Source organism: Cyphomyrmex costatus, unplaced genomic scaffold (genome assembly GCF_001594065.2).
Source record: "Cyphomyrmex costatus isolate MS0001 unplaced genomic scaffold, Ccosl1.0 scaffold394, whole genome shotgun sequence".
NCBI classification, from domain to species: Eukaryota; Metazoa; Arthropoda; class Insecta; order Hymenoptera; family Formicidae; genus Cyphomyrmex; species Cyphomyrmex costatus.
In genome coordinates, this window is record NW_017278141.1 from 5,045 (window position 1) to 12,531 (window position 7,487).

Sequence of the window (7,487 nt, forward strand, 5' to 3'; positions counted from 1 at the left end):
TGAGGTCTGATTTACAGTTGTATAAATGTATTATAGTTGCATGTAAGTGGTCGTAGTTGTAAAAATTCACCAATCACAGTCCAATATCCTTCTGATATAGTATTCAACTGTGATTGATTAATTCTTACAACTGCAACCATGTTAATAGATCGAGCTTTATATGTATAATTTCTATAATAAAAGAATTTTTTAAATGTAAAGAATGGAAATTTTAACGTAATAAAAATATAATAAATTATTAAAAAATTAATATTATATTATTAATATAATATAATTGTCATTATACTAATGTCGGTTTTTCTATGAAGCCTCACGGGGTCAAATGGAAACTGCACGAATTTTTTAACGATTAATTTTATCCGCCGATTTTTAATGTCTGAAGAGGGCTCAATCCGAGACCCGCGAAACTTGTAACGTTTTTTATATTTATTAATACTTATTTTAATTTTAATTTTATTATCATAGTTAATTAATTGTTTGTAGGCGATTTAGTGTTAAGTAATGTTTAAATTAATTTTATTGGAAATATTGACGGATTATATGTTATTTGTTGAACAAAAATTCTTTTTGACTCTTATATCGCCCTTGTCATCATTTTGTTTATTGTTATTATACTATTGTATATTAATATTAATTTTTTATTTGCAGGAAAACTTGATAGTAATGCATTTGGGTGACAATGAATTAAAAGCAATCCTTCAATACACTTCTAACAATGTTTGTATAATTTGCGGCAAAATAACAGTATAATTAAAAAAAACTGAGTATGTGACATTTAAAAATAAATAAATTCAAATAAAAGTAATATGTTTAACATTTTTTTGTGTAAAAAATTTATACTTATATATATTTCAAAAAAGAATCATAACCTTTAGTATTTGCAATATAATTATCTTTATTGCATATATAAAAGTTATGCACATTTAGTGAATAAATAAAGTTATATATAACTTTATGTTGACAGTGTGACATATGAAATTTTGTTCACTAAAGACTTTGTATTTTTTCTTAAATCTATGATAGCTTTCAGAATCCGTGTAAATATTGTTTGTAAACGCGTTACACTATATGCATTGTACGTCGCTCAACGAACAATAGTTTAGCCGTAACGGCATACATACATAGCGAATTTTCAAACTCTCTTTTCTCGGAAAAACTTTCTCTGAGCAGAAAATAATAAAATTTAATTCTACATATTTTTTAAATAAAAAATTACGTTGTTATTGTATCTACCGTTGGCAGCCGTGTCGCGCACACGCACGGACGAGAAAGTCATCTCATTGGATATTTTGACAACATTAGTACTACTCGAGTTCTACTGAAATATGTAATAAGAACACAAAATTCGAACAATTATTAATGATTATAAAATTTAAATATAAGCTTAATAAACTCCCAGGTCAAGACAAATTGAGCTATACTAGTTGTTAGATATATACAGGGTGTCCCATTTTAAAACTTCCACGCGATTATCTCAGAAAGAAGGCGTTTATCGAAAAAATGTTTCAGACAAAAGTTGTTTGACTCGAAGGGGACATAAGATGGTGCCATCGATTTGACCTTGGATAGTCCTCTGAAGGTTACGTGAAGGTCACCTTTAATTTTTTAAATGGAATTATGTAATTTTTTTAGATAACGTGATTCCTCTAATGATTTTGCATATAAAAGTATTAAGGTAGAGATACCAAAAAACCAATAGTTTACGAGATATTTTACATTTTATTTTGGTACATATTGACACAAAATGTTAAATAACTCATAACTGTTGACTTTTTGATTATCGTACCTTAATACTTTTGTGAACAGAATATAATGAGATAAATCAAATGGTATAAAGAAAACACATAATTGCTTTAAAAAAAATATGTATACAAAATGGATAATTTTGTAAATACACGTCTTCTTAGGCATTATTATATAAAGTTGAGATGGAAGTGTGTAAACATTGGTCTAGACATCAGGCTCACCTTGAACGCAAGGAAACAACGCACCATACAGTACACTATTGCAGATATGGTAAGTAGGAGTTTTGTGAAGTTGACACCTGACATTTAAAATAAATCATTTAAAAAGAAAAGGGCTATGAGCCAAAAAATTCATTAAAATATACAAATTGTTTGTAAATAAAAATTGTCATTTGATTAAAATTACATAGTTTAATTAGAAAAACAAACGTTTTGACTTCTATTAGGTCATTATCAATGTTACAAAGATCGCAAGTTGTTAATAAATATTCGAAATTATTGAATTATAAAATTATAGAAAAAATATAAATAAAAATGGGTGTGCAATCTCACTCGCATAGTTGAAGTCGTACTTTTCAGCAAACCAGCAAGAATTCAAACACAATATATGTAATTCGTCTAGTTATAAATGTTAGTTTGTGAAAGCGTGTAATAATTTTTTCTGTCAAAAACATATCGGTAATGTAAATAAATGTGAAAAGTGAGTCAAATAAGAAAATAATGAATATATACATATATATAACGTAAAGAGAGTCAAATCATAAGGTAATAAAATGAAATTAATATAATGTAAAAATAAAAATATATAAGAGAACTTTTTTTTTTAGTAGAAAATAAAATTGAATAAAAAACATATTATACATCATATTAATTTTCGTTTATTTAGTACCGATTAAATTAAACAATGAATAAGATTACCTTATAAAATTATGTCGATGTACGAATTATAAAATTGTCCATTGTTAGAACAATGCGATGAGAGCCAAGTTTAAGATGTTACACGTTAAAGGTTTAGAAATTCGAATAATTAATAACTGACATTTTTCAAGTAAGAAAGGTTACATTGGTAATAAGAGGAAAAGAGGATCTGGAAAGGGTAAATTATATGTGGTAAAATGTGTGAGGAGAAATTAGGAGTAAGAGGGAGGAAGAGTTAAGAAGGAGAGAGAGAATTAATAATCTGTGAATAAATTTTTGGTAAAGATTCAGTATCATTTTACTTATTAGGATCATGTTTTTGTCTTTTAATATGAATCATTTCAAATACTAATCTCTTGTTATTGTAGGAAGATTCAATGTCTAAAATTTTGACGTCATTCCATCTAAAATTGTGGTCAAAATAATTAATGCAATGATCTGTTATGACAGTGGGAGAACCTGTCTTTTTTCTAATATCAGATATATGTTTGTTTAATGTAGTACTCAATTCGTTTAACTAACATAGCTGGCTTCGCAATCGTTACAGGAAATGTTGTAAATTACATTATTATTGATAAATGTTCTAATTTATCTTTACCTCTTTTTATGAAACTTTTAAGTGTGTTTTAGGAATTGAAAAGGCTAATTTGCAATGAAACATTGCAAATCAAATGTCGCTCGAGCATCGTGCGGCACTTGGACCGCGCACGGGGCGATAAGATGAGGGGGACAGCGGAAGGCGATTCGAAAATCGGCCGAAAATTATACATATACTTTATGTATGTTCACTTTGAACTGGCATCTTCAATTAATAATATATCAGTTACTTTTCGTAGTAATATATTAATATTAGATAAAAAGGTTTAAATTTTTTAATATTTTTTTTTTAACATGGCTTGACTTTTTCATTTTTATGATGATTTTTTCGTATATTCTATTTCGCGAGATCAATTAGAAATTGGCACAGGAACGTTTAGAATGGGTAGAGAGAAGGAGAGTTAGATTGTTAGAGGAGCTTTTTTGGAAAGGGGAATGTGGGCAATCGTGTTCATCGCACATGGAGTAAGCGCAACTACCTAAAAAAAAAAAAACAAACTACGCAAACTAGCGCAAACTACGTAATTTTAATCAAATGACAATTTTTATTTACAAACAATTGTATATTTTAATGAATTTTTTGGCTCGTAGCTCTTTTTCTTTTTCATTATTTTTAAATTTATTGAGCCTTATTACAAACATATTTTAAATTATTTGTTTTATTCGTTTCAGCTCGCAAAGCCGATTGAATATAATCAATTCCGAAAACTGATTCCCCTGACCAAGTTTAAACCTCTTCCCGGACAAATATATGTACTTTATCAGGATGGGGTATGATTTTTTTTCGCGAGAACGGACCGATCCCGAGCATACTTCAAAAAATGAATCAGGTTGTTTTCATCGTACCAATGCAATGTCAGGATAGGCATTTTGCCGTATCCACCACTCAGTTATGCACACTCAATCGTTCGGGAATTGGCGCTTGCCAGGTAAATAATAGCATTAATGGATACATAAAGATATATTTTCTAGTTTAATCGAGATGATTGATTTATCAATTGTTGAAAAAATTCAATAATAAATAAGTTAACAAAAACGTCTGTCTGCTTTTCAGGGTGACAGCGGTGGCCCCTCATTAGTGATGGCGTACAGATTGGTATTGTCTCCTTTGGTAAACCTTGCGTTCAGGGTTATCTTGACGTCTACACCGATGTCTACTCCCATCGCAACTTTATTGATAACGCCTAAGAAAATGCATGAAAGCAATTTATGAGACATAAATAAATCTATTTAATTTATAGTTTATGTTAACTAATATTAACGTGCCGAAAGAATTCGTTGCTGCAACGTTGAAATTACATGCAATACGTGGACTACGTCTGTAAAAGACAAAAAACATTTCTGTATTTTAATATAAATAAATAAATAAATAAATAAATAAAAGTGTTATGTGATTATATACACTAAATCTATCCATATAGCATTTTCGAGTGCAATGGGTTTAAACTCAATTCAGACCGGTTTATACATGTTTGACTCGAAAGTATCATGACATTGTCTGTAACGCATCGTTTCCGACCGAAGAACTGGCCGGATGCCGCTAGTTTTCCATATGCCAGCGATAAAGACGCGGTGTTCCCGCATTTTTTTTAAACATTCAAACATAATTCCAGGTGACAATAGCACTTTGCTGCCGTTATTCTGAAAATTAACAAGCGTGGCCGAAAATCGCCGGTCGACATCTTCCCCGCTCAAATTGTCGATTAAAGAGAAAGACCGAACCGACACAGAACAAAACGAGAGGGAGCAATAATCGCGATTGCGTTGCTAACGTCTCTAAATTCCGTTCTGATCCAGATCTCCTCCGAGAGTTCTCGGTTGTCGATGCGCATCCCAGACGTTTCCCCCACATAATGAGGGAACGAGCCTAACGATTTCGCATAAGGACCGCGATTTCGATGCATATATCCGTGTATGTACGCGATCAACTCAAATGTGGTACCGCCGCGCGCGGCGCACACACGTCGAAACTGGATTTAGAGAGTCCGCCGACTGTTCGCGACACACATACTTAGTAAATGAAGTTTCTAGTAACTATTTTACTATATCACGTCATGATTTTTACTATCACGTAGTAAATCCAAATAATATTTACTGGAAACTTCATTCCATTTAAATGGTAAATATAATGTTTAAAGGTGAAATTACAATCACTCTGTGTTTTAACTGCGCAATCAAGGGTTAAAAATGACCTCTTCGAAGTTAGCACATTATTTAAAAAAAAAATGAAATTATCGACACAGTTTCGAATGCACAAGAGTTCTAGGAGTTCCTGCCTAAAATAAAAAATATTTTCAAACAAACAAAGAAAGAAGTACAGCCTATAACGGTCAAAGCTGGATCAAAGTGCTTATTATAATTATGCGTGATTTTTATATTATAATACATATATGTATGTAGTCCCCCCCATAATTGCGTGCTGATAACTTTCAGACATAACGCATAAATAATACAGTAGTAATATCACAAATTTTACTTGATTAATTATATATTAAATATGAAGATGATAAATTAAAATTCCGTAGATAATTAGATCTTTAATTTATTCTTTATATATTGCGAAAAATATCACATAGTTTTTGGCGTTTTGTGCCTAAAATAAAAAATATTTTTCCGGCGAATTAATACAAAAAATCGAATATTATTGGAAGTACAAATTAGCTCGGTCCGTTTTTTTTTTCCAAAAATGCATTTATTTCAAAACAAAATGAATGAACAGATTAATTAAAGTATTGTCCATCGTTGGCTACTATTTTTTCCCATCTCAGGCAATTCCATCTCGAAAAAATGACTCGTCTTTGGAGGCGATTCAATTTTGGGGCCAATTTTCGATTTCTGCGAAAGAAGTGAACCGGTGACTTGCCAAATCCGCGCGCGGTGAGGTGAGAGAGACAGCGGAGGCGATTCGAAAATCGGCCGAAAGCTGCGTACATTTTATGTATGTTCACTTTGTACTGGCACCTTTAATTAATAATATATCAGTTATACTTTTCATGGTAATATATTATTATTTTTTATAATTTCGAATTGTTCGCACACAAAGATACACGGTGCGGTCTTGCGCGTTATAATCCCTTTTTAAATTGTGTATATTAAAATGGCAGAACCAATGTAGCGATCGAAAACAATAACGAAATCCTAAAGGTTTTTAAATTTAAGAGAAATTGTGTATTAGTAGAAATTAGGAGTTGTTGATTTCAGAACAAGTTTCAAAGAAACATAATTCATAATATCTAAAAAGAAAAGTATAATGAACCAGCGCGCGCGTAGCGCGCGCAAGGAATGTGCTGTAGAATAAAGCGGGGAGCACACAGACTCTTGCATAAGGCATAATATATAGATAACGCATAAGAAAATGTACCAATCAAAGTTCTTCGTTTCTTTCCTTTCTATGAAATAAAGAACTCTGATTGGTTTCTTATGCCTTATGTACAATATTATGCTTCATGCAAGAGTCTGTGCTCCCCGCTTAACATATCGATCAAACATCGAATCGCATAAAGCAAATTGAAGTCAGCTGTTAAAGAAATATAAGTATACAATTTTTAATATTTTGGTGAAAGTAATCTATATCATGCAAAATTCCAGTAAGTCAACTACTTAATTATCTTTCAAAAATACAAATTATATTGTCGCACAAGTTATATTACTTTGTATTCTATATATTTTACTGATATCACATTATCGTAGACATTTTTAATGAGAAAGAAGTGGAATGTGAGGTTCAAGATGCTCATTCTGCAAGTCATTCGAAATTGAGAAAAGAGCTTGATGAATTTGATTTAATTCAACGTAGAAAATTACGTTCCCCAATACTTGGTTACAATTGTCAACTTCCTAATTTACCAACGAGTTGCATATCACCCACAATCCTAGATACATCTTTGTCGCATGTAAGATTCAACGACATACATTTGCTGCAAGAATTAAACGAAATATTCTAATTTTATTCCAGTGCTTGTAGTGGTTTTGTTTTATTTATATCTTACATCCTCTATTTACAGATTCCTATTTATGCCCATTTAAAGATATATGATTTGAAACCTGTGCGCCTACCACAACCACCATCGATTTTATCATCGTTGCAATTTTCGTGAGTATTTTTTCTTTGCGCAATTTTCCATTATATTTAATGATTATGCTTTATTTTTAGGGAAGGTACTATACTCAGTAAATCTTCAAGAGAAATATCATCGACTGCGAGATTAAGCGAGGAAGACGATATAA